Genomic DNA, 9428 nt, shown 5'->3' with positions numbered 1-9428 from the left:
ATGGCTGGACATATAAACTTGCTCTAAAAACCATTGATTGGATATTTTTTGTAGAGATCATACCTCAAAACTAGAAGATAATTAGAAATGCCCTAAAGTCCTGGAATGAGACCCTCCACACCAGGTTGACTAGTCTGTCTGAAAAACCACCAGCGATTGATTGGGCTTACTACAAGGCCAATGTGGCCAAGGTTGGCTTGGTGGATGATTTTGAAAAGAAGTATAATGCCCTAAAGATTCTTGTGCCTGAGGATAAGTATGAGGAGAAGGAAGATGTGAAGAACTGTACTGAGTTTGTGTCTGGATCCCAGGCTAGGATCCAGGAATATGAGAAGCAGCAGGAGAAAGCGAGGAACATAATTCCCTTTGACCAGATGACACTGACGCCTTGAATGAGATCTTCCTAAAAACTAAGCTAGACAAGAAGTACCTATACTGGCCCCACCAGCCCATGGAGAACCTATGAAGCAGCCCAGGAGGGAGCCCCAGCCAATATGAAATAAAACATTTACATAGTGAAAAAAGGAAATAGATCTTTAAGTGTAATATCAAGTGATATAACACCAACTCCCATCCTTTGATAACAAATAAAAATAAAGTGATTAAGTATCAGATTCCAGTAAGTCAGAACATTCATAGTCTTGTAGAAAAAATTGTCCCACCTAAGCAATGTATTGCCACCTCCAAAGCAAAGCCAGGTGCTTCAGAATGGTGAAGAACATAATTAGACCAGTGAATTTTATGAACATGGGACCATTGATGGGCATCTTTTGCTTTGAGGTGAGTTTAGGAGCACTGTTCAGAATCAATGCAATGGGAAATACTGTAATTGTAGGTGAATTCAACTCTAAGTTCAAAAATAAAGGATTGGGAAGATATATGGCAAATAGAAGAGACAAATCTATATTCAGAATGTCTGTTCCTTTGAGAGTGAAAGGCTTCACTTTCCACAATGGAAATGATCCTATGTGACCATCTGCCATCTGATAATTGACTGATTATCTTGGGGGATGGTGTAATATTGGAAAGTCAGTGTTGCTATCTGCTGCTGAAGACCAGACACTCAGTGGTTACTGTGACAAAGTCAATATTGATGAGTGAAATTACATGTTGCTTAGACCTCCACTACAGGTTGAATATGTTTTCTCCCAGCCAAATTCCGTGTTGAAACCTGGTTGTCAAGAGGGGTGCTGAGATATGGGATCTTAAGAAAAATTCATCTATCATTTCTAAGGCTGGATAACGTCTCATGAGTGCGGATTCTTAGAACATTTGGTCTCTCGCATCTCCTCTTTTGACACACCTATTTGTTCTCCTGCTTTTCCATCATGCATGGGTCAGTATCAGGCTCTCACTGGAAATCTAAGCAAATGCAGATCTCCGCTCCCAGATTTTTAGCCGCAAGAATTATGAGCTGAACAAATGTCCTTTCTTTACGAAGAACTAAGTCTCAGATCGTCTTCTGAAGTATCAGAAAACTGATCAGCTCAAGCTCCATCTATGTCACGGGGGCTAATTTGTGCATAAGCCGTGATCTGTGGTGGCTGAAGAGGGGTTTACTGTGATCCATCAAATGAGTCATCTTATCCAGGAACTATTAAAGTATTCTAGTGATGACATCAGTCCATGGTGGGCTTTCAGAGGAGACACAAACATCTTTATGCTCTTGGCAATGGATTTTTTTCTCAAATTTCCTTGTCACCAATTTCCAGATCATGTTTCTTCCAACCATTTAGCTAAATTATTTGTCTCAGCCAATGAATCAGAATATAATCATGCATCTGGGTGATCCCCTAGATAAGTTCCCTAAGATATAATCCCCCAAGGAAGATACAGAGAGGAGGATGACTGCTGTAGATGAGGACATTCGGTTGGTACCCACCCCTCCCCCCATGAGGTGAAACAAACACATATAAAATCATTTTACAAGAAGCTTGAGTTTTCCTTTTTCAACGGATTATAGATATGATAGTTACTCTTCACTGTCATCTTTTATAGTCACCTAGGAGACTAAAACCTTTGGACCTGTCTGTCAGAACATTTTTAGACAGGTTTAACAGGTGTGAAGACTATGTCTTGAATATGGGGAACACCCTTGCCTAGACTGGAGTGCCAGGATAAATAAAAAGGAGAAAGCAAGCTAAAGAGAGTTTAATTCATGCCCTTCTGCTTCCTGATGATAGAGTTTGCCTTCACAATTGATTCGTGTTAAAGGGAACAACTTGGATTTATTCTTTTAAAAAAAGACTTGTCCTGTTTTGTATCTGTAACGTGTATGGGAGTGCCCATGGAAGAAAGAAGAGGGTGTATAGGCAACAATGATAAACTGCCTGATGTAGATGCTTAATGTTGGTTCTCTGTACAAACACTTGAGCGGGAGTTCTTAATCCCTGAGCAATCCCTCCATTCCCAACTTGGTCTTATTCTTGGTCTTGGAGGACAAGCATTGTCTTCTGCCATTTATTATGATGTTGGCCAAGAACATTTTTTAGATGCCTTTGTAGTGGTTTGACTGAGATGATCTATCATGAATGTGTTTGAATACTTGGTCCTCAGTTGGTAGAACTGTTTGAAAGATTAGGAGATATGACCTTATGGGAGGTAGGTGTGTCACTGGGGATGAGTTTTGAGGTTTCAAAAAGTTGAAACAATTTTTATTGCACTCTCTCTGCTTCCTTTTTGGGGATCAAGCACTCTTAGCTGCTGTTCGAGTCAATTGCTGCCATAGCTTCCCTCCACCATCATAGACTTAAACTTACTGTGAGCCCAGTTAAACTCCTTTTTTAATACATTGCCTAGGTGTTTTATCACAGGAATAGAAAGGAAAGTAAAATGGCTCTTTGTTAAGCTGAGAAGTTTTCCTTCTATTCCTGATCTGAAGAAGGTAGTTACCATAAAATGGTAATAAACCTTGTCAAATGCCTTTCCTACATTTGGTGAGGTAATCGTGTGCATTTTAGCCCTCATGAAAAGCTAGTGTCGTTTTTTTTTTTTTTTTTTTTTTGCTGTTTTGCATATGATGACCGGTCTTTGCACTTTGTTTCGTTATCCACTGCTTTATATCTTTTGTAATGGTGTGTGAATGTGTGTGTAGGTGTGGGGGGGTATGTATGGGAGCTAGAGGACACCCTCAGATGTCATCTTCAGAAATGCTGTTCATTTCCTTCACAGATCTACTCATTGACTGAGAAGTCACAAATTCTGGCTACTCAGCTCCAGAGACCTTTCTAACTCCGCCTCTCCAGCACTGGAATTCGGGCACATGCCACTCCCCTTCATGGTTGTATGACAAGTACTTTATTGAAACTTAGCGATTTTTCAGTTTTACTTGATGTCTTTTTATTGTAGAGATCACCTCCATGTACATTTAAAGAAATTTCTGGTAGGAGAAGATGTGCTATTTCACTACTTTTTGATATTTTGTAGTTTTTAAAATATGTGCATGCATCATGTGAGTATGTGCCATGTATATGCAGATGTCTGTGGAGTCGAGAAGAGTGATCCCCAGGAGATGGCGTTACCAGAGATGATTCATCTCTGTAGCTCTTTTCTATTCTTGCCTGTGCCAATCTCTTATTGTATTTTTTTGCTTCAATAATATTTCTGTGTTGTTATAATTTTGTAATTAAAACATATTATTATTGTGAATGGATGATGTGTGTATGTGTGTGACCATGCCATGGAAGTCAGAAGATACGTTTGTAGAGTGGTTCTCTACCTTTACCTTTACATAGGTTCCAGGGTTATAATTCATGCTAGTAGGCTTGTGAAACAAGTACCTTTACCTGCTAACCCATTTCAACAGTACTGAAAACTGTATTGTGTTCTTGTCTAAGAGTTTCATATATGTGTATGTGCTCTCCCATTAACCTCCCATATCCATCCATACATTTCCTACCAACTTCATGTGCTCTTTTCTTTTTTAAACCACAGAATCCATTTAGTTCTTCCTGAATGCACATCTACTGGAGCATGGGTCACCTTTCACAAGTCCCATCCTTGAAAAAAACTGTCTTCCCTTCAGTAGCTATCAATTGCTAATAGCTTCTCAGCTAAGGGTGGTACTTCATGAACTTTCATATACTTTTGGATCCTTTCTCTTTATTATTCTTCTACAGATATTTTCTTATTATGTAACTTTTAGTTAGTGTACAAGTAAGTATAGTCACTATGATATTTGCATACATATACGTCTTTATATTTGCTCATATGCACCACCCATTATTCTCCTTTGCTCTTCCTCTTTCTCCTACTGCTCCCCTCTTACATCCCAAATAGTCTTTCTATTTCTGCTTTCAGATCGCCTATGGATGCATTTATAAATATATACATATATGCTGGTGTGCATATTGCATATTTCGAATTAAATACACTCTACCGAAGAAGGAAAATAGGAAACATTAGTTGTCATTTTCCTTTCCTTTCTCACTGTTTACTGTCTCTTTCGATCTACTCATGGATATCTTTATTATGCTTGCTATGGAGCTTATACAAAACATTTGGTTGCTATAACAACCTATTTTAGGTGAGTTACATCCTCTTTCCTGTACAAAAATTACATGTCTCATGTAACAATTTACTTCAGTATTTATTGTGAATCTTTTAATTTTATAATTCTATTTATTCTGGTAATTTATCTGTAAACTTCCATACTAGGATTACAGATAATGTACACAATATTATTACAGGATCAAAGCATCCTACATTTGTCTCTACATTGTCACCCAAGAATTTCATTTGTTCGAATGGTCTTGTGTTTAGTATCCTTAGGTCCAACTTCAAGGTTCAACTAATTCATTATTGCTACCTGCTATTATCAGGTATCATGGTAAGGAATGCTGAGGGTTTGTTTATCTGTTTAATATTAGAAAGTCTTTATCAGTCCTTTATTTTATTTCTTATTTTATAAGTATGGGTGTCTGCCTGAATGTATTTGTGTGTTCAGTTCCACTTGTGTGCTGGAATGAACCTATGTCCTCTGGAAGAGAATTCAGTGCTCTTAACCACTGACCATATCTCCAGCCCTTATTTGTCCTTTGCTGTTGGAGGACAGTTTTGCTGTATGTAGTATTTATTCTTCACTGGAGATTTCTTCTTCTGGTATATTTCTTTGGAACAGAATATTGTTGTCTTCCTGGATGGGTTATTACTCACCATGAAACTCAGGCTGGCCTTGAACTTATGGCAGTCCTCTGTGCGCTGCCTCCTGACCTCTTTGAGCACTTTAAGTGAGGCCACTCACTTGTAAACCAGAAGATTTCTTCTAAGAAACCCACAGATAGATTCACAGAGTTCTTTTTTCCTCCAAACGTTATTTTTTCTTGGAGCTTTCAAACTCCTCTTTGATTTGATTTTGACAGTTTGATTTAATGCGCACTGGTGTTAGTGTCACTTGTGACTGTCGTGGGAAGTCAGTATGAGGACTTCTGCTGTGTTTCGATGGCACTCATCTACTTTAGTGCTTTTAGGGGAAAGTTATATAAGCATTATTGTAAGAGAATCTGAGATCATTTTGTTATCCTCTAAAAGAACCTGTTAGTAGTCTTAATTTATTCACCATAGCCACTATGTACGCCTAGTTTCCCACAGTTTTCTTTGTGCAAGAAAGCTCTCTGCACAGCACAGGCTGGCCTCAGTCTCCCTGTGATTACAGGTCTGACTTACAAATCTACTTCTAGCATTTTCTCTACTTGCCTCTATTTGACACTCTACGATAAAGAGGTTCTAAATTATGTGCTATTTTGGATACAGCTTGTTTTACCTAGTGTGGTGTTCTGGATATTCACATATTCAAAAATCACACACTGTCTCTTTTTAAAAACAGATTCTGAGTCCTAGTCCACTGCCCAGAATATTGTGTTTTCATCATTCACTTGACATTTGATAGCCACCAATTTTTTTTTCATATTTTAGTTAGGATGAATTATGCTGATTTTAAGCACTCACAAGCAGGATATTCTGTGGTGCATCGTTTTAACCACTTGGCCATCTTCCTCATTGTATGGTCATATATTTTATCTCACAGTGGTATACTCAAAGGAATAGACTCTCTAGGTCACATAGAAGGTTAATGTTTAATTTTTAAGAGACTTCCAATTTTCTTCCAAAATGAGTACACCATTATCCATTTCCACTGACGAGGTTCATCACTGTTTCAGATTCTCTATATGTACACAATCAGGTGTACTTATTTTTGTGATGATTTATCAAACCCAAGGAGCCACATATCATTTGGAAGTGGTCTGCTACTGAGTCTTGCTACAATCTTTCTTGAAATTATATACACTGGAGCTAAAGATATGGATTGATGGTTAAGAGCATTTCCTGCTCCTGAAGAGGACGGGGATTGGTTCCAGCACCCAAAGTGGCATATACCTGTCTGTAACTCCAATTCCAGAGAATTTGATGCCTTTTAAAAAAGGGATTTTCTCTTTTACTTTAAAACTGGCTTTGTATATAAAACAATTGACTTCTAATGTATCCTTTTCAAGATTTATTTTTTATTTCTATACTATATGTGAGTTTCTGCCTGTATGTATTGCATAACATGTATGTTTGATGCCCATAGAAGCCAGAAGAGAATATTGGATCCCTGGAACTAGAGTTATAAACAGTTTTGAGCTTCCTGATGGAAGCTGGTGGAAAATGAACCTGGGTTCTCTCTCTATAAGGGCAGCATGTGTCTAACTGCTGAGCCACCTCTCTAAGTGTGACACTTCTGTCCAGTGCTCTAATTCTTGCTCTCATTTCTTTTCTATTAAAAAAAGGTACACTTATTTATTTGCTTCTGTCTCTCTATCTCAGTCTCTGTCTCTGTCTCTGTCTCTGTCTCTCTCTCTCTCTCTCTCTCTCTCTCTCTCTGTGTGTGTGTGTGTGTGTGTGTGTGCATGTGTGCATGTGTGTCTCTATGTGTGTGTTGAGAGGACAACTTGTGGAGCCAGTTCTTCTCTTCCACTATGTGAGTCCCAGGGAATAAACTCGGGTCATCAATTTGACAAGTGTCGTTGCTAGCTGAGCCATCTTGCTGGATGGTAATATATTCTAAACGTTTCAAATTCAAGAATTTTTTTCTCCCACATTATAAAATATATTTTTATTTTATTTTTTTAGGTGTACAGACTATAGATTAACAGACTAGGTTTAGTTTTCCTTAGCAATATCTATAGTATAGACACTGTAATGAGACAGACACATCACCTCATTACTTCAAAAATGACTTTTGTAGGAGAGAGAGACAGACAGACAGAGAGAGAGAGAGAGAGAGAGAGAGAGAGAGAGAGAGAGAGAGAGAGAGAGAGAGAGAGAGAAGATAGTCTGTGTAAGTAAGGCTGTAAGGCAAGGGAACCCTACATGCTGTGGGCGGGGAAGTAAATTAGTACAGCCATTATGGAAAACAGTATGGAGGTTGCTCAAAGATCAAAAATAGAACCACCATATGATCCAGCAATTTTATTCCTGGGAATATAGCCAAAGAGAATAAAAGCAGTCAATCAAGGGGAAATCATCTATATCCCATGGTTATTACAGCCCTATTCACTATAGTCGGGAAAGGGAGAAGGGGCACACACCCTTAAATCCCAGCACTTGGGAGGCAGAAGCAGGCCGTTCTTTGAGTTCAAGGCTAGCTTCATCTACGGAACAAATTTCAGGACACCCAGAGCTACACAGAAACACCATGTCTCAAAAAAGAAATAGAAAAAGAAGCAATCTATGTGCTATTAGCTGATGAGTGTATATATAAAAATATGGCATATAAAGTCATATATTATTTGGCCATGAAAATGATGGAATCCTGACATTTGTCATAAAGTGGATGAAACCAGAGACTGTTCAAAGACATAAGCTAGATGCCAAAAGATAATTGATCTCTAGGAACTGAGGGTAGAATGATAGAAGGAAGGAATAGAGAAGAAGATAGGTCAATGGGAATTCATTTCTAGTTTGATGGAAGCAAGAAATTCTGGTGTGCTCTTAAACAGCAGTGAGACTATATGCAATAATGTACTGCATATTTTCAAACCCTAAAGATTTCTAATGCTTTAACCACAAAGATATGGTAAGTGCTTGGGGAGACATATGTGTTAAATGTGTTGATCATTATACTATGTATCCTGTATACATGTGTTGTAAAGTTACATGATACTCCACTAATATATATAATTCTAATATTTGTATATCATTTAAAAGTATAAAGCAATAAAATAAGCTTGACTAGGGATGTGATTCAGTTAGTGGCATGCTGGCGGGGTATGAGCAAAGCCCCAGGTTCCATGAAGAGCATCACACAAACTCTCATCCCAGCACTCAGGATGTGGAGGCAGAAGATCAGAAGTTCAAGGTCATCACTGACTATATAGCTTGTTTCAGGCCACCCTGAAATGTATTACATCCTATCTCAAATACATAAATGAAAACTAAAGCATAAATAAAAATATCTGGGGAGAGAAAAGCATACAAACTTTACCAGTGTTTTAGGTTGCATACTTACGGAGGTTGAGAGGGAAAAGTCCACAAGGGTCTGAGTCCAGAGCTTAGCCATGATTTTATCACAAGGCAACCTATTGTGGAGAAGTGACTCTAAGTAAAACACTTCTAAAGTAATGCACAGGACACTGTTTAGTGTTATCTACTTTTGTGGAACAAGTGAACAAAAATAAATTTACATAAACACTTGGAGAGCAGAAAAAGGGAGGGAAGAGACAAGAGGGTAAAACTTGCTAATGTGTGTCATCTTATATACTTTTTATTTTTTTTAATCCTATGAATTTACTCATTGATTTAAACAATAGAAAGGACAAAAAGTAGTTTCCTGTGAGGAGGGGATATCTCGGGAATCACTCAGGAGACTGGTGCTTTACAATCTGGGCATATACTCCAGAGACACTCTAATATACAACAAAGATACATGCACCACAATGTTCATAGCAGCTCTATTTATAATAGCCAGAAGCTGGAAAGAACCCAGATGTCCTTCAGTAGATGAATGGATACAAAAATTGTGGTACATTTACACAATGAAGTACTACTCAGCTATCAGAAACAATGACTTAACCAAATTCTTAAGAAAATGGTTGCATCTAGAGAATATCATGCTGAGTGAGATAACCCAGTCACAAAAGAACAGACATAATATGCTGTCACTGATAATGGGATGCTAACCCCAGAAGCTCGGACTGCCCCAGAAACAACTCACAGACTGTGTGAAGCTCAAGAAGAAAAAGAAAAGAAAAGAAAAGAAAACAAACAAACAAACAAAAAAACCATTATGCTCAATCCTTACACACCAAGAAAATGTTGACTAATTCCGGGTTACATCCTGTTTTACATGTACTTTTTGCTCATTGTAACTAGTAAGACCTTAATGCAGAGTATCAAACCTTAAAAAAACAAAGAAAAAAAAAAAAAAACCCAAGCACTGACAAAAATGT

The 9428-nt window shown here is 38.0% G+C and overlaps 1 pseudogene across 1 annotated transcript; it reads left to right on the top strand.

Annotated features, from left to right (window-relative positions):
- On the top strand, positions 1 to 466 carry LOC308416053 (ATP synthase subunit d, mitochondrial-like; annotated as a pseudogene). The gene has a single exon. The product of its transcript is annotated as an ATP synthase subunit d, mitochondrial-like (transcript).
- The last annotated feature ends 8962 nt before the right edge of the window (positions 467 to 9428 follow it).

Source organism: Micromys minutus (assembly GCF_963924665.1).
Source record: "Micromys minutus genome assembly, chromosome: X".
Lineage (NCBI taxonomy): Eukaryota > Metazoa > Chordata > Mammalia > Rodentia > Muridae > Micromys > Micromys minutus.
Note: the sequence above shows the minus strand (reverse complement) of the source record. Positions and strands in the feature narration are given on the sequence as shown.